This window comes from Cavia porcellus, unplaced genomic scaffold (genome assembly GCF_034190915.1).
Source record: "Cavia porcellus strain 051 isolate PalLab524CR breed Dunkin Hartley unplaced genomic scaffold, mCavPor4.1 scaffold_7, whole genome shotgun sequence".
Lineage (NCBI taxonomy): Eukaryota > Metazoa > Chordata > Mammalia > Rodentia > Caviidae > Cavia > Cavia porcellus.
The window spans coordinates 75,067,979-75,090,540 of NW_026947490.1; the positions used below are offsets into that span (position 1 = coordinate 75,067,979).

General features: G+C 48.3%; 1 long non-coding RNA gene across 2 annotated transcripts; it reads right to left on the bottom strand.

Annotated features, from left to right (window-relative positions):
* Positions 1-1,068: 1,068 nt before the first annotated feature.
* On the bottom strand, positions 1,069-22,475 carry LOC134477032 (uncharacterized). 2 transcript variants are annotated; one of them, XR_010048928.1, is made up of 4 exons: positions 22,289-22,475; positions 21,031-21,251; positions 20,100-20,240; positions 1,069-6,868 (listed from the first exon to the last, which is right to left on the bottom strand). It is a non-coding gene; the product is annotated as an uncharacterized LOC134477032 (long non-coding RNA). The 2 variants fall into 2 exon arrangements; XR_010048927.1 differs by lacking the exon at positions 1,069-6,868 and adding an exon at positions 19,814-19,875.
* Positions 22,476-22,562: the final 87 nt, after the last annotated feature.

Below are 22,562 nucleotides of genomic sequence, written 5' to 3' on the forward strand. Positions count from 1 at the left end.
TCAACACCCTAGCAAGCTCTCAGCCACGCCCCTCACTGAACCAGACCTGCAGCACTCCCCAGCCCTTTCTGGGGTTTTGGTTTAGGGGGCTGCAGCACAGGGCCTGCTAAAATAAAAGACTCCATTTGGCATCCTGTGAAAATGCAAAAACAAAAACAAAACAGATCTTTCAAGGGCTGAAGTGGTCACTCGTGAGAAAGTCCAGCGTACTCATGTTTTGGAGAGGATATGCTTTTTGTTCCCTTTTGCTTGTTTTCATAGGTTGGGAAGTCTTTGCTTAACCCAAGGTCATAGAAATTTACTCCTGTTTTCCTCTAATCTAGTATTTTTAGATTTTCTACTTGAGTTATAATCTCTTTTTAGTTAATTACAGTTCATCTCATAAGGTAGGAGCAGTGTTGGCGTTTGCTTCAGCATCATGGGTTGAAGTGATTACCTTTGTTTCCCTGAAATTCCTTTAACACTGTTTGTACATCTAGTGTCGACCCAGGCATGGAAATTTTTAGACTCTGACCTCCTATTGATTGATTTGTCTACTAATACAGTATCAAGATTTCTATATCATTCCAATGAATCCTGAAATTGGACAGTCTCCCAAATTTTCAGTCTTTTTTCAAAGTCCTGGACTGACTTGTCAATATCTACTACAAAATATCGGTGGGATTTTGCTTGTAATTACACCAAAACTATGTCCGCTTATTGCAAATTCACATCAGAACAACTTTAAGCTTTTCAGCCAGGGATAAGGCATCTATCTCTCTGTTCACCTAGGACTGTGTCTACTTTTCAGTGGAGTGCCCTAGTTCTCATGGGTCATGGTTATCCTTAACTACTGAATATCTTTACTATAACTGGAATTGCAGGGGTTTTTGTTTCAATTTCTTGGTACTGGTTACTAGTTTACAGAATTGCACTGTATTTTTGGATATTTATCTCGTATCCACAATGTGCTAAGCTTACTCATTCTAGTAGTTGCTATAAAGATTCCACTGCCTTTTCTTCCCTGTAAATAAAATAGCTTGCCTCTTCCTATCTGGATCGATTTATAAATAAATGACACAGATAAAATGGTATAAATAGATATAAGTCTTTATTGTTTTCTTGCCTGTTGCAGTAGCTAAAACTGCGTCAGAACAAGGAGCAGCAGTGCCGAGTGCTTGGTCGCATCCTAGACCTCGGGCCAGCAGGGGCCTCTCCACATCGCTGTGATGTTAGCGTCAGCCCCCCTGTCTACACCCTGTCTGCACCCATGCCTGGTATTCACCCTGTTTGTCTGCATCCAATTTGCCTGCAGCTTTATGGAACAGATGCCAAGTTCTTCAAATGCTTGTGCCACACCTACTGAGATGACTTTTATTCTTTATTCGGAGAGAATCCCTCATCACAGAAAAGCCTGGCTAATCACTCAAACCAAGTCTCCGAAAGGGATGTGAGTACAAGGGGACACGGACTGGTGGCCCCTGATGAGAGGCGAAGACAGCACAGCTGCTGCCTGTAACCTGCATGTGAGCTCCAAGGAGCACCGGGGCCGGCTCAGTGGAGAGCAACCTGCAGAGCGACTGGCAGGGACTAGGGACAATGACAGATCCACGGGGCCTCCTGGGCTTTCCAGGTCTGGATGTTACAGTCACAAGAGTATGTCCTGGAGATGCAAGCTGAAGTCTGCAGATTACAGAACGAGCCTGCCACTTACTCTGTTCATTCTTCTAAAAATGCAAAACAAAGGTCCTTGTGCTGTACAACTCTTCTGTAAATTTGTGATTATCTGAAACCTAAATGCAGTTTTAGAGAGTTCATCATATCCTATCCCCCCAAAGGCTTAGTTTCTGGGTTCCCTTCCCTTTTCCTGTATTCCTGGTCAGACAGGGAAAATGAGACGTCCCCCAGTGACCTCCCCAGGGTCCCGTTGGTCCAGGTGCTGCTGTCCAGGTGCTCAGCTCTAAGACATGACCTGATTTTAAAAGGCTTATCACTGTTTTCTTAATCCTCAGGGCCTCTGTTCTGGAGAGTTCTCCCAGGTCACAGTAAGAGTTCCTCCTTTCCAGTGATGGGGTGGCTACCAACAAGGTGCCCCCGTCAGGACGTGAGTGCACTCAGAGGGTCTCTCACATACAGACCTCCTGTGGAGATGCCAGGGACAAGAGTGCCCTGTTCACTCACACAAAGTCCCCAGGCACCTGTGGAATGACAGGTACCTGAAAATTCCCTGTATGAATTTATACAACAGGTATTTTAAAACATAGGCACCCAGCCACACACCATCCCCAGCTGCTGAAACCTCAGCACCTTAGCAAGAGGAGGGTCACTGGCAGTTCACAAAGGAAGAAGGTCCTGGTCACCAGCCAGCTTATGTTAAAGACATCGGCTGGTGCAAATTGGAGTTTACTGAACGCACAGGACTGAGCACCCCACCATGCAGCGTCCACACATTTCCTGTACTTGAGACACCATTCACTAGACAACCAACATCATGAGACCATCAGTTCCACTGAGAATGTGGGGTTTGTCAGCTAGACCTTAGAAGCCACTGAATAGTAGTAACAATAACTAGGTTGTTCTGTTAAAAGGGGGGCATCTGTCTGACATTACCAGACTATACTTATTAGCTATAGTAAAAAGCTAATCCACTTGAATGCTGGTGCTTTTCTCCTTCAGAGTAAAAGGCTGGGCTCTGATTAGGGCACTAAATTGCCAGATAATGACCTTGCTCCAACATCACGGCAGGTGTCACATGTGTAGAATGAAGACTGTGGGAACTCAAAGCCCTTGCCCATGCTCTCCTGATGAAAAGCCACTTTTCCATCCTGTATCCCAACCACCTCAGCAGACATCACCTGACTGGAGCCAACGGGGCCATAAGTCTGGATGGGAAGCCTCTGGTTTCGCCTTCCTCCATGCTACAGGATCCCTAGAGTGAAGCTAGCCTCCACTAGGGTGCAGACTTAGCTCCTTTATCACTGCTTGGACAAAATACCCAATGCCACAAGTTAAAGGGCAAATGGTTGCTTCTAACTCACAGTTTGTAGAGGTTTCAGTCGCACTCCTCTGGCTCCAGGGGAGGGTGGGATGGCAGATGCACATCACAGAGGAGAAAGAGCTCAGAGAGCAGCAGGCGGGACATCCTCCTCCTTCCCAGATGGAACAGAGACTGTTGCATCCTGGCTGAAAGCCTTTTGGTTGGTGCCACTCACACCCATTGTGGGTCTGCTACACCAGTCAGGGAAGTAACCCAGTTTCACCCACCCAGGACCCAGTTATTCCAGAAGCTGTGGGTGCGTGAGGCTTTGGAAGGTCATCCAGATAAAAGCCATAGCAGATCAAAAGTGACTCTTCTGAAATGATGCACGCACCGAGACCGTCTGCACTACAAACATAGAATAATCTGTGCCTCCCTGAACGAGCATTATGCCTCTAGTCTGGCAGTGGAGTCAGGTTTGTGCAATTTTCCAAGATACAACTTTGGAAGTGTGTGATATAAAATTTAATAAAGCCCAGCCTTATACACAAAGATTGAAATTGCTGTAATTCAAACCTAAATGCTCTGCAGAGAACCTCAGACTCCCAGAAGCACTAGGATCCTCAGCAGTGCCGAGCCTGTGCTCCAGCAGGAATTGTAGTTCACATAGAGAAATCTCACCATCCTGTGCCAGGAGCAGCCTGGGTCCCCAAGGTGGGATGGCAGGAACCCTTTATGACAGATGGCCTCCTACAAGGTGGGCAGCCTGTGAATGCAGACCAGGCCCTTCTGCCTGGGGCACACACAGACAGGACAGCAGTTTAGAAACAAGCAGCTATGTGCATAATGAACCGCAGTATGGAATGACTGGGAGAGGCTGCTGCAGAACAGCCCAGGAGATGCGTTTGCCACAGAGCTTGATGTGAGGAAGGAGGACCAGTCTCCTCCACAGGCAGCTCCTGCACCAGCTGTGCTAGGCCACTGTAGCTGCTCTGGGTTTTCAACTCCTGGATGCACCATTCATCCCAAAGTGCGTGCTCAGTAACTCGCTGACTGCCAGAGAAGCATGCTAGTTAGCAAGTCCAGTAAGTTTTCTGCACTCCAATACAGGTATAGTTGGTAGTAAGAAGAGGTGGATTAATTCAGGGCCAGTATTCAGCCAACATTATCTTTACCTCATGCTTATTGCCTCCCCATAAATAGCCTATCTCTACCTCAGTATAATGAAAGAAACCAAAGGATCTCGGAAGGAAGGCAGGCAGGCAGTAGACAAGAAGCTGAGGAACTGGCCTCCCTCATACTTAAGGTGCAGCATCACAGCCTGTGTTTTGGGAAGCTGGTATCATGTTTGAGGCTGACCACAATGGGCTGTTCACAGCCTGGTCCTCCTCTTGGTCCTGGCCATTACCCACAGATGCAAATGGATCCTATAGTGAGCACTGGGGAGGGGCAGGGCTGGAAGGCAGCACTGAAGCCTGGCTGGGGGTCCACCTTCCTCCTGCCTGAAGCATCCCTCCTCGGAGAAGATGCCCCAAGGAGGCACAGAGCTTGTGCTCCAGTAAGAATTGTAGTTCACATAAAGAAATCTTACCATCCTGTGACAGGAGCAGCCTGGGTCCCCAAGGTGGGATGGCAGGAACCCTTTATGACAGATGGCCTCCTACAAGGTGGGCAGCCTGTGGATGCAGACCAGACCCTTCTGCCTGGAGCACACACAGACAGGACAGCAGTTTGGAAACAAGCAACTATGTGCATAATGAACCGCAGCATGGAATGACAGGGAGAGGCTGCTGTGGAACGGCCCCAGGAGATGAGTTTACCACAGAGCTCGATGTGGAGGAAGGACATGCCAGGGACCACTAGCTTACCACAGAGCTCAAGGTGGAGGAAGGACATGCCAGGGACCACTAGCTGAGAGCTGTGTCACCCAGGCTAACTGGTCTCAGGTCCCTGGAGAGCAGGCCAGGTCCACCCTCATGCCACAGCGAAGAAGAGGGCAGGCTGGGGCTTACAGATCTTGTTATGTGCACCCTGGGGCACCAGAGCCTAGTCCTGTGGGAAGGAAGAGGAGGAAGGGAGGGGCGAATTCTTCTAAGAGAGGCCAGGGCAAGGGAAAGCTACTTTCCTGAGTGAGTGAGTCCACAAAGCCTCCTCTTACACCTGCCATGGTGTAGGGCCAAGACCGATCTGAAACGAGAGCATCCATGAGAACGTTCACAGTTTGTAATAGTGCGCAGAGGGCGAGGAGTTTCCACTCTAATTTCCATAAGGAAAATGGGATTCTCCTGGTCTATTTTGAGAATTCATTTTCCTCCACAACCACTGACCAAAGCTCTGCAACCTCATGCATACCCACAAGGGGGCGCCGGGTCCCACCGAATGTCAGCAAGCTGCAGCGAGCCTCAGCCGCCAGCAGGGTCCAAATCCACGCAGGGCGTTTCTGGCTGAGCTGGCGGCGCAGTTTCTGTGCACTCTGGCGTGGGGAGTCAGGCTGGACGGGGTGGCTGAGTCCTAGGCGCGTTGTCCTGTTCTCCCTGCAGATCACCTACCAGGGACTTTCTCCTAGGTGCCAGGGCCCAGCAGGATTGGCCCATGGAGGGTGTGTGTCACCCTCATACACCGCAGACCCCCGGGGTCACCCTCACCCCAGGTGAGTCCTTGCTTCTCTCTTTACAACAACTCAGGCTTTCTATCAACACTCAGTACTTTGAGTCAAGTGATAAAGGTACATCTTAAGTCCTATCTTTGATGATTATTTTTTAAGTCCACAAGAAGACTGTCATCTGAGAAAGAATCCTAAATGTGAAGACTATCCTCTTTATAAGGATAGTCTTCAGAGTGCCGTTCCTGGTAGAAATAGTTCAAAAAGTTCAGGAAAGTCTCAACATAGGACCCACTCCAGGAACCTGTGGAAGTCTCTAAATTTCATGTAAATATATTCATATTTTATTTTATGTTTTTTTTTTTTTTTTTTTTTGTCTTTTTAAGACAGGGTCTCACTATGCAGTTCAGGTTGGCCTTGACCTCACTTTGCAGCCCAAGCTGGCCTCCAACGTGTAGCAGTCTTCCTGCCTCAGCCTCCTGAATGCTGAGTGCTAGGATTCCATGCATGCACCACCACTTTGTTTTAGGATGGAAATCAGTAGAATTTACTTTTAAGTGTGTGTTAGGTTATATTATCCTGAGAACAGTGAGTGTGGCTCCACTGAGATTCTCCTGACACCTCATGTGTGTCTCAGGAGAGAGCTCACTGCAGGTGTAACACACAGACCAGGAAACTAGTAGAGCCAGGGCGGCAAGCAGGAGTCACTCCATGCAGGGGGAGAGAGGGGCCGGCAGGGGTAAGTGGAGGAGCCTGGGCTCAGGGTGTAACTGCTTTCTGCACCAGCAGCTCTGCCTGTTCATGGGGTGCAGGACAACTTCAGACCCCGCAGGGCTTTTATAAAGAGACAAAGGAAATAGTCACTCTCAAAACCCTGTATCAGGGACCATCACAAAGGACATCAGGAGCATTTGCTGGATGTTTCCCTTTGGAATATTGCAGGTGTTCCTCACTTAATGACCTTCTGTTTAATGATGGTGCAGACTCACAGCCCTGGCAGGATGTGTGGACTCTTTCTGCCTCTCGGACTCACGACCTTCAGTGCAGGAAGGTGAGGGACAGTGCAGCCTCCTGGTGACCCGGACCGTGCAGAGCGCTGTGTTAGGTCCCATCATACACCGCAGCACCGCACAGGAGAGGTCCGGAAATGAAAGCAGCCATCCAGGAGGAGTTCCCTTTGGCTGATTCTTTGTTCTGGTCCTGTAACAGCCAATTCCTCACACAGTTCCACAGTCAGTGATCAGTCACTGGATGCCACTCCACCGTGAAAACTGTGATTCATTTCTGCTCCAGGCGTTTCTGCCTCAGCCCTGTTCACATGGGGAGGAATGAGACACTGTTTGTGGCCTTAACATTCTTTCAAACCCTGTCTGGAAAATGTCACCTGCTTGTGCCCTCCAGGCTGTGGTAATGTACGTGTTTACACTAGCAGGACAATCCTTAAAGAAGCTTTGTGGCACCCGACACAGAGGTCATTTAGTTTGAAATCTGCATGATTTTTTATTACATTCTGGGTTATTCTGTGACCACCATTGTTCTCTGGGGAAAAAATGCTTCTACTTTAAGAAAGCCTTTTGGTGTTTCCTTCCTTTACATGCTCTAAGCCCCCAGGAGGAGCTCGGAGGAACTGGATTTCCTCAGGTTTTGGCATGTGCTCCTTCTCAGTGTCACCGAGTGGCAGGCTCCTGTGTGGTCAGCCTGTCCTGCTCTGCCTCCGCCCAAAATCAGCTCGTCCTCCACACACGCATAGTAGGAATGTGAATCCACAGTGGCTCCCCTCGTGGGAACAGTGCCAGTGACCGGTCACACTCACAGAGAGAGTCACAGTTGACATCCTGCGTGTGGTTCTACAGATGCAGCCCTGAGCTCCTGGTATTCCTGCTCTGTCCAGAGTGAGAAGGGTCAGCTCAGAAGGGTGGGAGCAAGTCAGAGCGCTTGTACCATGGAAATGCAGCCCAGTGCATGATGTAGGGTCTGCAAAGCCAGGAAGGGCAGCACGGACTCCAAGGTCCCCGTATCCCAACACTTAATATTGTGAGGCCTCCCTAGCTTGAGCTGGAGACAGAGGAGCTAAAGCCTGAAAAGGTGTCCATGAAGCATCAATAGCTACCCTCCTGCAGAGAGCCAGGAGAGGCATGGCAGGGAAGCAATGCTGAGCAATGCAGCCACCAGGGTACATGACCAGCAAGTTCTTCCTGGTGCCCAAAAATACCAACTGAAAAGAATAATTGCAGAAAAGTATACTTAACACAATTTGCAGCTTTGACCGGCCCTCACTGCAGCTCTGTCCCTAACCCCTCCTCCTGCTCTCTGTCTCTAAGAATTCATCTCCTGTGGAACCTCCTGTAAGTGGAATCAGACTGTATTTGTCCTAAGAAGGACAAAAGGTAGGCTTACTGGATATTTTAAAATTTAAGAAACCTTTTAAAATATTTCTGAATCGTTAAGAAAATAGAAAGTCCCCCAACAGGACAAAGATGAGTGGGATAGGGAAGGTCAGTCCTGAGGCAGGGGTGGTCTGATGATCCTTGTAGTATGGACACCCTATCCCCTGAGGAGGGAGTTTGACTTGGTCCTTCCTTCTATAGCACGGACCCCAAGCGGTCAATGGGGATCCCAAGCCACCTCTTTATAGTGCTGTAGCACCAGATAGAACAGGAAAGTCCAAGAGCTTTGCCACTGGAATCTGCCTCTGTGGCTGGAATGCTGGCACTCAGAATGTGGACTGAGGGGGCAGAGTTCCCAGCCACCATTCCGGTATCTCCAGAAAACACACTTTTCCTCAGGTAAATTTCATGGAAACGTGACGTCTTGACCCAAAATGACCACGCACAGGAGACACCATAGCTTACCGAGCAAGCACAGTGCAGGCCAGACCCTTCAAGATGATGGAGGTTAAGTTTAAGTAGGATAAGATTTTAAAAATATTCTTAAGGCAATGAAAAATTGAGAACATGCAGTAAGAAAATAAAACTGTCAAAATCGACAGGTGAGGTTTTAGAAAGAATCACAAAAAACATCCATAAGTGACAGATGTTGTTGAATTTAGAAACCAAGGTCCAGCTTCCCAGCATGCCAGGCAGGCAGAGAGTGAATGGAAGGGCTGGACAGACCTAAAGGACAGACACGAAGACATCTCCAGCCACAGGCAGGAGGAGGACGAGTCTCAGCCTCGTTGAGGGCTCTTATCATCAGGACAACCAAAGAACGAGACTGCCAGGAGTCACCCACAACTGCAGCAGACATGAGGGGTGATGGGGAACGGGCCATCAGGGACAGAGCAAGGGGCAGGACGGGCAGGAGCCACAGCTTATACTATCCAGGAAATGCACTGAAGCAACGATGAAATAACATTCCCCACAGAGCAAAAGGAAAAGGCCGCCGTGTTGGTGAGAAGCTGGTATCTGGCAGGTGACCTACCTGGGCCCGGCCCCGGGAAGTGGCCCAGCTCCCTGGTGAGGTTGAAGGCTGTGCGCCTTTCAGACCAGCACCTCTGATCCTTACGAGGACCTTGGATACATTGCAGAGCTGTGCAGGGGATGCTCACGGCCACGGGGCAGACAGATGTGGCAAGCGGAGGTGAACAACACTATCACTGTGCTGTGCTTCGTGCGTCTGCTGGAAGGGACCACAAGACGGCCATGATGAGTACGTCAGATTCTAGAATCTTCCTCATGGGTACCAAAGGACCAAGGCCAGTCCCCTGAGACCAGTCACTCCCCTCACCTCTGCAGAGGATCGTTGGTCCTGCTGCTCTCTCTCAGGACCTGTAGGCCCTTTCCTGTCTGAGCCTCACAAGCCCACACCTGGGCTCCTCCCATCCACAGGTGAGCCTCTTCCCCAGGCCCGGAAGACCCAGCACAGGCAGGCTGAGCAGAAGCAAGCACACTGCTCACGGGGCTTGCTGGTCGACCTGCTCCAGCTGTCCAAACTCTGCCCCACCCCCAGCTCGCCAGCCCTCCTGCTGGTGCATCCCCCTCATCAGTCACTGCTTCACTTGCCATGTGTTTTCATGCAGGCCCAAAATAGCCCTCACAGGCAGTGTCACAACTGAATGATATCTCGAGGACAGTTCTTACATATGCCTCCTATCCCATCTTGTAAGCAGACTCCAGCTTTATACCTCCAGCTCCCCTAAAGATGATGCTAAAATCTGCCATAAAACCCAACATGTGAGTGGGGCACACATGGCCCCAATTCCAGCCCTGCCATGGGAGTTCTAATGTCCCCATGGCTCCCTACGTCAAGGGCCGCTCGGACTTTCCCAGACACCACCTTCTCCTCTGAGGTTCAGTGTCTTCTCAGGCCGGGACAGGATGGCCTCTGCACCATCCCTGAAGCTGGGTCCTTGGAAGGTTTCTCCTTCTAGGTGATTGTACCATCTGTGGCCTCAAGCTCCATGACCTCAGGTGCCAGATATGTGTGGCTCCCCCACACAGCCTCACAGCCTGCCCAGGTCTCCTGCTCTGCCTGCACCTCGAGTCTACTCATTCAAGGTGACTTGGTAAGGGTGCTAGGCCTGTGCCAGGTACAGGGTAAAGACCAGACAGCTCTTGTGGGCATTCACATCCCTTCTGGGTAACAAACCCCCAGTGACGAAGGATCATCCCTACTATTGACATAGGGCAATGAAACTCCAGAACGAGTTTGTGTTGCCTAAAATCAAAGAATGAATTTTAGGAACAACAGAGGTTAAAAGCAGAATATTGAGAGAAAGAAAGCTTCTGTCAGAGAGAGACAGAAAGGGTCCCAAATGGGCTGCCAAAGACTGTCTTTTCTAGAAACATTTATAGAGTAAAATCATGGGGTGAGACGGGTTCAAGTTGGGGGAAACTGGGAATTCACTAGGCAGACGGACATAAAGTGGGACAGAACTATGGTTAGCCAATAAGATCATAGTTCAGGTAAAACTGATTAAATCAGGGATAAATGGGGAAGTGAGTCATGTAGAAAGCAGGCATTCTTAGGAAGCAGTGATTCTTCCTGTAGGGGGTTGGGATGGTGACTCCTGGTTTCCTCATGGTGATAGGGAACTCCTTAGAATATCAGTCCTCAGGATATGGGTGCATTTGTTTGATCTTTTGTCTTGAGACCTGGCCCACAGCAGAGGGTGCCTGTCTTCCCCACACTTGCAAGGTATCTGGGCTTCTGCACTGGCTCCCTCCAGGACCCAGTCCCATCTCACTGCCTATAAGATTTTGAACTAACTCAGCTGCCTATAGCGCTATCTTACACTCACATTATGACACCCCCTCTTTACAGAGGTCTCCTGAAGTTTACCTGCTACAGTCGCCCATGAGGCCAGCACCTCTGTAGCCCAGGTTATGGTGTAGAAACTGAGGCCTGCTTGCCTAATAGTTTGCAACCAAGAAGTGACTGACGTCATTGACAATAACTATGAAACCAAAAGATGTCCTGTCCTGAAGACCTTCAGGCAGTTTCACCCAGTTTCCCAGGAGCCAGATGTTCCCACAGCTGTCAAGTGCAGTACAAGTTTCGAATTGGACCCAACTCTCTCAGACCCCAAGATGCTTGCCAAGAGAAGCACTATTCTCTGCAGGGAACCCAGTTCAGTACCAAAGCCATCATCAACCAGCATGGGATGTGGTGGAGGCGATAAGATAGGACAAAGATTTAGGGGATCCTGAGGACACGTGGAGACACCCAAAAATTTACACTAGATGTTTCAAGAACTTTGAACATAAATGTTAATTAACGTCTTACCACCTAGGTCCCCTGCCTTAGCTCCCTCCCTATAAAAAGGACACACTTCTCTTTGTTGGGCCAGATGGCCTTCTCACTCTCTGCCTGTCTGTGCCCAGCATAATAAGTTCCACGCCATGTTGCTTGTGCAAAAGTCTAGTGATCTCTGCTAGGCTCCTGGTCCTCAGGATACCAGGCCCAAGGCCCGCAGCTGTGCACCTCAAATCAGCCCCATGTGGCAAGAGGAAATGCCCTCTGAGGAGCAGCTGCAAGCCCTGTGTTTCATTCAGCTCTGAGGAGGCAGCTCCCAGGACAGGCCCCTGGAGTCTCACAACACCTTCAAGACAAGGCCAACAAATCACATTGCAGTTAGCTGACATCTAAGTCCCAGCCCCAGTGGACAGCTGTGGAAGGTCATCAAAGTCCGCAAGGAGCCCACACGCACATAGGAGCACAGGATGGGTAGCTCTCCTTGAATGCAGAACCATTACCTCCACGTTATTTAAACCAGGACTCATCTCCATGTACTGATACGCACAGAGCTGGCTGTGCTAGCTTCCGTCTCCCTTCAACTGGTTCTAAGCAATGCAAGTAAGGACAATTTCCTGTTTCCTCACATTGTGTTCCCTGGAGAATAGTTGAACACAGTGAGACGGCAGAGCCAGCTAGCTCCAGGAATGTCAACTGCATATGAGCCTCAAAATAAAAGGCTATGACTTTCCAAGGCCTCAAAGTTTACATATTAGAAACTGAAGCAACAGCCCTCTAAATTCCTTTATGTGCTATCCCAAAAGAGCTATGCAGACTGGTCTCTCTGCATGTCATTCTTCCTGCAAATTTCACAGGTGCCTGCTCTCCATCCGGGTAGCTCAGCTCACCTTGCCCACATCATTCCCGCCATCCTCACTGTCACCCATCCTTGGGCCACCGTCTTCTTTACAGGATAATAAATTCTGGGAGAGGTCTAGGATCAGGGCCTTTGTCTGCATATCTTCACCTGGATTAGATTTAGGGCTCCTTGGCTGCCCATAACTTTGAATATGTCTTAATGTCTTTATGTTCAATATGGAGGCGGTAGATTGGAATTAATTCATCAGGATTCCAATAATTTGTACTCCAATGGGTGTGCAAATACAAATTTCTGGATGTCTGAGGAGGACTGGAAAAGAGATTACAATAAGTTATTTCCTGGGTAGACACAGATCCCTGCCCAGACCTGGAGTTTAGGGGAAGGAGGAACGTGGGCTTGGTGTGAGAGGCATGGACTGAGGGTCCAGCTGGGGCCCCTGAGGGTCAGCATGCAGACTCTCCCCAGGAGGCATCCTGGGGCGGGTACATTAAGGTTTCCCCCTGGGCAGCCAAGGTAGGGAAGAAGAGAGCATGGGCCTCCACATGACCTAGCTAGCTGTTCATAACAGCAAAGTCAGCTGTTCCCCACAATCCTGCCTTGACTGCTGCTTGTAATTACAGAAATGTTTGATGGTGTGGAAGCTGGAGGTCAGCCATGCCACTGCTTCGCTCCTTCTCCTCCTGTTGCTTTTATCCTGAGCAAATTAACCCTGTCACTCTGCTGGGGCGACACAGTTTTCCCTCAAATGGCGCTAGGTCAGCAGACCTCTGGGATCACTCCTGCCTGAGCCAGAGGTGCAGAAAGGAGAGGACTATAGAGCTGCTATCTCAGGGCAGACGTTACCCCTTAACCCACTGGCACCAGATCGAATCTTCAGTGGGAGTCTCTTTCCTCCTCGCACTCGCTGCTGGCAGGAGGGTGGAAACATATCATGGGGCAGGTGAGTTAGGTCAAAAGGGTAGGTCCAGGGATTCTCCTGCACCTATGTCGTGGAAGGTGTGCAGAAGAACCAGGCAAGAGGATGCTGAAAATTCTCACCACAAAGAAATGAGGAGTGTTTGCAACGATAGATGTGCTAATTGCCCTGGCTTAAGCATTACACAATGTGTACCTATGTGGAAACATCATACTGGTTTTAAAATCTCTGAGACTAAGAGCTAGGATGCAGCCCAGTGATAGAAAGTTTTCCTAGCATGTACCAGGCCATAGGTTCACTCCTTAATATTGCAAAACAAACCAACCAACCACTAAGATTTAAAAGAAAAAAATCTATTTGTTCCGGAAATTGTGTCTGATTCTTTTTTAAGAGCCCGAGAGCCCACCTGGATCCAATCCCACCTGAAAGGCTTTATTCTTCTGTCAGGTGGACAAGGTTGCCCAGCTGCTAACACACAGATGATACAGGCTCCCCAGGGTGTTCCTGAAACATCCCCTGCATGATGAATGGAGCCCATTGTGCCATCAAAGAGGATGTGTCTGCCTCACTCTGGAGCAAATGAAAGAGAGGAGGGGCCTGCTAGCAACCCAAGCTCTGAGTCGCCAAGGGGGGTGTGCCACCCACCTGTCAGGCTCTGGCACCTATCCTGGATGAGTTCCAGCGGAGAGTAGTCTCTGGGGACCCCAGGCTTCCCAACAGACATAACTTCTGTGCTTAGAGAAAGCTGAGCCACAGGTGCTATGCTGTGGACCTCGTCCTCTTGAGTGAAAGAAGAAAATAATAGGGCTGGGAAGAAACTTCCCCAGAGGAGTGAAGCCCAAAGGTAGCTCCTGGATTGGGAGGAAATGGCCCGGAAGCCCTGCCAGGGACCTGCCTTTGAGGACCTTGCTGATGGATGTGAGTGGAGCCCCTGACATACTGGCTGGAGCTCTGGGATCTGACCCAGCTCTGCACCACAGTGCAGTGTGTGGGAAAAGCAGAGCTCCCTATCACTTCCGGAGCACATAGGCGTGACTGTGGGAGAGGATCTGGTACCATCTCAGGACCATTCCTCCCCCGTGCCAACAGCACACTTGTGCTGCCCAAAGCACACCCACCACTCTCCCTTCTTCCTCTCTTCCTGCTGTCTTCACCATTCTTTCAAAAAAAAAAGAAACCAAGCAACGTGTATTGGTGTGAAAACCCCAGCCAGAATGATCCAGGAAGGGAAAAGGATGTGTTCCCATAGAGTGGAAGGATGGATGGGGCTGTGAGAGCCACACAGAGGTGGGATCCATGCAGTGCACTGACCTGTGCACACAGAGATGGGCAGGGGTTGAACAGGTGGGTAGCTTGTTCACCCACAGAAAAACAGTTATTACTTGGAAGCTTGCAAATAATGATGGAGTTACTTTTATTTACTTACTTCAGTTATTGGCAAAGTAAATGACTTCAGGCAATTCATTCTACTGCTGCTGAAGGGGAGAAGGCAAAGGAAATGCTCTCTCATGGAGCATTTTCTGTTAGAGAATTGGCTCTGCAGTCTAGTTTGTGTCTATTATTTGGCAGCCTGGGAAGTACTGACATAAATGCTTCCGGGGCAACTGGAAATGGCTGGGAAACTCATGACAAACTGAAGCTGTGTCCTCTTCTGTTTGCCAGCAGGCCATACTGGATGACATGATGTTCTAGTGTAATTCTGTATTCATTTAAGCTTGGGTGATCCCAATCCCAAGTGGACTGCAGCTGTCTCTGGAGACACTTAAATGACGCTGCAGCGGGCTACATGGCGTTGTCTGAGGTCCTGATGTAGCATCTGCTTCTTGATGCTCCTGAGCATGGCCAGACACAAGGGAATAAACACTGTGTCCTGAGTGCAGTGGGAACTCAGCTGAGGAGCTGGGTCACATTAGGGCAGGGATGGAAGACAGACAGCAGCCATTGGGAAGCAGCAGGCTCACCTCACCATGACCAAACTAGCTGGTGACCTCATGCACTTGAAGGGTGGTTATTATAATCCCAAATATTGTGTGGAGTCATCCAAGTATTATAATCCTTTTTTTAGTCTTCCTCACAATCCAAAAAGTTCTATTTACAATCCCATTGAGATGTGATTGGAATCCCAGCAAGTTAATTCCAATCTACTACCTCCAATGCAAACCACGGCAGAGTAAAGACACCAAGACATATTCTAGGTTAAGGGCAGCCTAGTGGTCCTAAATCCAATCCCCATGAGGATGTGCTACAAAGGCCCTGATCCTAGGCCTCTCCCAGAATTTATTATCTTGTAAAGAAGTAGGGTGGGTCAGGGATGAGTGACAGTGAGGATGGTGGGAATTATGTGAGTAACTTGATCTGGCTGGCCAGGCTGGGAGAAATGCATGGATAAGGATATGCAGAAGGATCAATTTGCATAATTAAGGTAGCAACTGAATAGTTTTAGGAGGCTGTTGCTTCAGTTTCTGATATGTAAATTTTTCTGTCCTGGGGACTCATAGCCTCTTTACCTTGAGGCTCATACTTGGTTGACATTCCCAGAGCTGTTGGCTCTAACATTCTGCTGTGTTTGTATCTTTTACAGAGAGTCCTATGCAAGGAAACAGGACTGTCTGATGGCTTTAGAGAGTACATAGCAGCACCTCAGCTAGCCTTATTTGCAATGCTTAAAGCCAATTGAAGAGAGAAGGAAATACCATAGCCAGCTCTCTACATATCAATATAAAGAAATCTCCATATTATCAAAGTTGCAGCAATTGTTTTGCATTCAAGGGGAGTCACTGGAGTTGTCTCTCACAGGTGACACTGCCCTGTCATTTACTGAGTGGTTTGTGTCTCCAGACTGACAGGTATGTTCAAATACCCATCTGAGGCCAGGTAGCAGGTTGTGGAAAGAAACCAATGAGCTCTCCGCCCACTAACAATCAGTCAGGACTGATCCCAGCTGTGCACACATTGTGTGCAGCCCCAGCCTATCTGTTTTGCCTGCTGGTTTGAGCTCCAGGCCGAGCTGTCCCCAGGATGGGGGTCTAGCAGGCCTCCTGTGCTGTCCAACGTGAGACTGAGCTGAGGCATGGAGTGGACACTGAATCCCACACTGATGGAGTAGCAGGCCTCATTGGGTCAGCAAGAAACACAACCAGGAGAGCCCACAAGGCCCCAGGAGGGGACCCCCCGCTCCTGTCACACCTGCCATCTGCCACATCAGGGAAGCCACTGATTCGTCTCACTTTCTCAATGCAGTCAGAAACCTCTGATGCAAACTGCACTTTGGTGGCGGTGTGTGCCCGTGCTGGGCAGCAGGCTTTGTGCTCGGGTGTGGGCAGCCTGTGTGCTCTGGAGACGTGATCACACTGAGATTGCCACTCCTTCGTGTGTAACTGAAGACAGGTCTCCTCACCTCTGCTGTTTTACTCCCAGTCAGTCTGAGTTCACACAGGCAGAAGCCAGGGGTGTGATGGTCTCAGGACCTTCACGGTGAGTCCTTCCCTCTACTCAAGGAGAACCAGGTCCAGGAGCCCACATCCCCCATGTGGCTATGAGAATGTGATCCTAGCTGGGAGGCCGAGGGAATCTGTGCTGCTTGTCATCACACAATCTAAGGCACAAGGACAGCAATCAGCAAACTGCAACAGCCAGCATGTGCTGGCACATAGCTAATCCTTTAACTTAATCCAAAATGAAACTGCATGACAGTTATCTTTGTACAGTGGTATAAATTAGCCCAGAAGTTTCTCATTTCTCTTTTTTTTCCCAGTCATAACTGAGTGCCTGACTGTTATCGGCATTGCAGCATCTGTAAAATGATCATAATGTTGCAGGCAGCAGAGTTAGTTAGAAATAGTATAGTCAGTGAGACAGGGCTAGGTCCTCAATGGAGCCAGTACAGATACCTGACAGTGTGGGGGAGACTTACGTCTCCTGCTGTGGGCCAGATCTGAAGACAAAAGATCAAACAAGTGCACCCATATCCTGAGGTCTGATATTCTAAATAGCTCCCTATCACCCTGAAGAAGCCAGGAGTCACCATCCCAACTCCCTAGGGAAGAGTCACTGCTCCCAAGAATGCCTGCTTTCTACGTGACTTCCTTCCCCATTTGTCCTCAATGTAATCAATTTTACCTGAACTATTGATCTTATTGGCTAACCCTAGTTCTGTCCCACCTTATGCCCATCTGCCTTGTGAGTTCTCAGTTTCTCCCTGCCTTGAACCCATGGTTTTACTCTATAAAAATCTCCAGAAAAGACAGAGTCCTTGGTAACCCACTCAGGACCTCTTCTGTCTCTTCAGACAGAGGCTTTCTTTCTCTCAATAAATATATTCTACTCTTCACCTCCGTTGGTCCTAAAATTCATTCTTTGATTTTAGAGAACACAAACTCCTACCAGATATAGTAGGTCGGGAGTTTCATTCCCCTGTATCAATAACGAAATAAGATTTGCTGACCCAAACTGGACAAGTTCATGTACACAGAACATCTGATTCATGCACCCTCAGGAAAGGGGACATCCTGCCAGTCGGTATGGTCCTGTTCCAGTACTGCCTTGGTCTCAATGGGCACTTGTTTTCATTTTCACTAATTTTAACAAGTCTCTTCTCAATATGCATTCCTCCCATTTGAAGAAATTGTGCCAGTGTGATTCAGCTTCTGCTTACCTCCTAGGGTCCACTGATCAGAGCCACTGGGAGGAGCCAATGGAAGAGACTCAAGATCCCTGCAGGATTCCGAGGAGAGAAGGAGCAAGGAACTTGCTGCAGGGCTGGGGGCAGACCATGGAGGGCAACCATGGCAAGGGCTGTTCAAGTCCCTGCAGCAAAGCAGGGTGCATGAGGGAGCCTGAGGCAGGGTAAGGAACCTGTGAATCTGGGCACAAGAGTCAGTTTGTGGCACCCCATAGTAATCACAGGGAATGTTCGAGGGACTTGTTGATGCTTTATGGCTTATATTTCATAACACTAACACCGATTGACTTAATAAAATTGTGCCCTTGTTAATGGAGGTTAAAGGCAAAATTTCAGCAAAAGCACTGGTCTCCACAACCTCATGTATCTCAGGCACACCCCACCCCACCCCTGCAAGATCTCATGCTGATCACGTCTGAGTTTTCTAACAGGCACCCTAAGGGACCCCTCGCCTGCCCTTCCCACCAGCTCTTTAGAGTGAAGTCCTAGGCATGGCCCCAGGGCATGCACACTGCAAGATTGTGGTCTTTTTGCCAAGTTGCCCGCCAGGAATTTCCTCCTGATTACACACCTTCCAGGTGTGCAAGAGGGTGGGATTCTTCAGCCTCTCCCCAACAATGGCATTATTACCCTAGCTGATCTCTGCCAATATAATTGGAAAAAGTTTTCTAATAAAGGTGGTATTGTATCTGTGAGGTTATTGCACAAGTCAACTCATAAATGAGAAAATTAAATGAACCCAACAGGGAACCCCACAGCACAGCGAACACAGAATCAGTGCTGTCATTCATCTGGGGTGCTAACGGGGGCCGGAGGACAGGGGTGGGGCTTTATCCTTACAATTACAGAGAGCTGCGATTGGAAATTCAGCTCCTTTTATCTTGTTGTTTTACTGATTTTCTTTACTTGTTCTTTGTGCTCTGAATTATAACCCAGAGCAGCTCCATGGAATATAAATCCAGAGCAACTCCATGGAATACAATACAATAGCTGACTAAGTCATATATATATGAAATGTGATAGCAAATGGTCAAAGTTGGAAGGGTTTACCATCGGACAAAGGGGAGAATCCAAAAGTTACAGTAAGGAGTGAAGAGAAATAAAAAGAGATGTTTTCCAAAAACTAGGAGAGGAATTATCTAGAGTTGAAGAATAAATGTCCCGTCAGGTTTAAAAAGTGCACTAAGAGCTCTGTGGCAGCTTCTCTGTGCCTGCTTGGCCGGGCGGGTGCCTGGAGGCCTGTAAGGGCGACTTTGGGGACGTGAGCTCTGAGCTGAGGACTCTGATAGGCAGGACGGTGCTCTTAGGACAGGTGAGCCTCCCCCAATCATTTGAAGGCCTAAGAAGAACTCGGGGAGCCCCAGGAGAGGGCCTCTCCAACCCTGGGAGGAGAGGGAGAGCTCCAACTGACCAGCCAGGCCAGCAGGGTCCTGCACAGTGGTGCAGAACTACAGAGCAGGGCCCAGGTAAAGGCAGGGGAAGGCCTGCTCTGCTGATGGTGGGGTTAGCCCAGGCCTGACGCAGGTCAGCAGAACGCCCCAGGCCACCCCTTGGTCTCCACCTCGCACATGGTGAGAGAGGAGTGGCCTTCACAAGGAGAAAACCAGTTGAGAGGACACTTGGGCAAATGAACTAACTGTGACTCTTCTGGGAATTTAAACCAGGAGCCCTGAGGGCTGGGGGAATGCCCAGGACAGGACCTCACGGTCACACAGCCCTGGGACTCCCCCAGGGCTCCTGCTCCGCACCAGGGTCTGACCTGGATGTAGCAGGCAGAGGGAGCCCTCAGTTTGGAGAAAAGACAGTGAAGATGTGACAGTGACAGAGGACAGGTACAACGGAATCACCACAGACTCGAAACACACATGAGTAGGTAACCTTAGAGAGCACATTTGCAAATGCAGACAAAGTGAATCCAAAAAACTGCAATAATCATCTGAGCCAGCTGACAAATGGAGAAAGTCCAAACTACGGTAATTATTTAAGAACTTGTATTCATAACTTAAAAATGTTAAAATGAAAATCCAGGGACAGATGTTTTCATTATGAATTTTAGCAAATATTCCAGACTTGTGTACAAGTCTTACACAAATTCTTACACAGAATTCTCAAAGGTAGAATCATTTTATTCCTTTTATGAAGCCATTACAGCAGTGATTATAAAAACCTGAAAAAGTACAAAAGAGAATGATAATCTCACCTATGAATATAGGTGCAAAATTCCAAAACCAAATGTTATCAAAATCAACCTAGTCACATACAAATGGAATAATATGTCCTAACACCCATGACAGGAATAGAATTTAATAAATAAATAAAATTTATCTATCTGCTTATTTAATAAATAAAATTTCCTTGATCTTTTAAAAGTTGACTGTAAAACACACATACCAGCATTAGCAGAGAGGCGTGGACCAACTCCCACCAGCTTTGGAGTGACGCAGGGATGCTGGGTATTTCTACCTTGGACATCACAATTAAGGCTCCAGCTGTCAACACAGAGCAAGAAAGACAAGCAGAAACCGTGCAGAGCTGAAAGAAAAGACGAAAACTGCCATTAGCTATAGAAGTCGAATGTGCATGAAAAGAGCCCAAAACAATCTATGGAAAATTATTCAAACAAACAAGTTCAGGGAAGCTGTTAGAATGATTATCACCAAAGGTAACATGAATTTTTAAAAGATAACAGTGACAACAATATCAGAAAAAAAAAAAACTCAAGGAAATAGAGACAGATCTAGTGAAAGACAGGTAAGCTCTCCACCCAGAAAGTTATAAAATAACATTTAGTGTCATTAAAGAGAAGTATTCTAGCCCGGTGTGGCTCATGCCTATAATCCCAGCACTCAGGAGGCTGAGGCAGGAGGATTGTTTCAATTTCGAGACCAGCCTTGGCTACAAAGTGAGCTCAAGGCCAGCCTGAATCGCATAGTGAGACCTCATCTCAAAAAGACAAAAAAAGAAAGGAAGAGAGAGAGAAAGAAAAAGAGAGAGCGAGAGAGAAAGAGGGAGACAGAAAGAAAGAAAGAAAGAAAGAAAGAATGTATTCTAAACAAAGGGGCATTACGCATCCATGGATTGGAGCATCCGACGTGGTACAGCTGCATTTCCTCCCAGATAGACTGTGGAGTGAACACAACCCCACCAGCTACGGCAGCCCTGGCTGCAGACTGACTTGCTGACTTAAACTCATGCACTATGACAAAGTACCAGGACATGGGGGCCCCTCTGAAGCGCAGCCCAGTGAACTTGCTCTGCAGAGCACCCACTCTCCACACAAAGACACAGCAAACAAGACATTCACAAGCACAGAGCAACTCACCAGCCACACAGAAGAGACATTCCGCCCCAGCCAGAGCATTCTGGCCTACCACAAAGGACACAGGTGCCAGTTGAGAGGCTGGATCCTGACTCCGTCTGTGTTGCCCAGGGGTGCACAGCCCTCCTACCTCAACACGCAAAATCCTACTCCCTGAAGAGAGCCCAGGTGCTCTCCCAGAAGCAAAATGTGGGTTTCCTCTTGGAGCCTCTGTTCACCTCTGACTTGGATGTAACAATCACAAGTAGGAGGAAAAAGAAATAAAAGGCACTCAAATAAGAAAGGCAAAGGTAAAACCATCTGTCTCCGCAGGATGACATGGACTATGGATAGAAAAGCAAATAAACAAAGAGATAAAAGCTATTAGAATTAATAAAGAAGGCTCACTGCAGTCAGGAGGGCCTAGTGAAACCACTGCTGACTTCTACATGTGAGCAGAGAACATTCTGAAATTAGAAACAATTCCACATACAGCTGTACCAAAAAGAAGAAACATGCAGAAATAAATTTAGCAGGCTGCCAGTCTTGCAAGTTGGATACTATGAAACACCATAGAAGAAGAGCTGGGGAAGCTAGCTCACTTCCATGGTCCTGAAGACTTAACCTGCAGGCCAGCTGATATACAGACATACATTCATTCCTCATCAAAATCTCAGCTGGCTTTTTGCGGAAATCAATAAGCTTATCCTAACATTCTTGTTAATGTGAAGGACACAGAACAGCCAGTGCGATCCTATAAAGGAAGAAAATAGCTGAAAGGCTCACACTTCCTGATTTCTAAACTTACTGCAAAGCTACAATGATCAAAACAGTATGGCATCAGACTAATGATAACCATGTTTGCCAGTAGGATAAAACTGAGAGATTTCTTTCCTAGAGGAAGTGCTTCTCAGCAGGAGCCCCAGACAGTTCAGCAGGGAACAGCAATGTCTTTCCAAAACAACTAAAGCAGGGTTAGTGACAATTCATGCACTAATCTCAGGAGGTACAAAAATTAACTCACAATGGGTGAAAGATATGTGTAAGCACTAAAACTCCAGAACTCTCAGAAAAACAGAGAGGCATAAACTGTGATCCTAGATTTGACAGCAAAAGCAAGAGCAACAAAAGAATAAATAGGCAAGCTGGGCTTCATCAGGATTGAAAATGCTTTTTGCTGCAAAGAAATGAATGGACAACCTAGCACGGAAACCAACACTTGTAAACTGTGTGCCTGATAAGCCAAGGGCATGTCTCAAAGGAGAAACGCATGAGGACTTACATCGCTTTTCCAGGGAAGATGCACAAAGACCTTGGCGCCCCTGTGCCCCGAAGGAAACGCAGATCACACCGTGGCAGAGACAGCTGTCGGCAGAAGCTGTGGAGAAATCTAGATCCAACAGGTAGGGGTGTAAGGCGCCCCCACTCTGGAAAGCCCCCTCCAAAGGCTCAGGCATGGTGGCTGCCCACCATCCACCGATTGCACGTTCAGATGGATGCCCAAGTGGAAAGAAAAGAAAGAGGTTTCCACAAAGGAGCTCGCGCAGGAAAGTTCT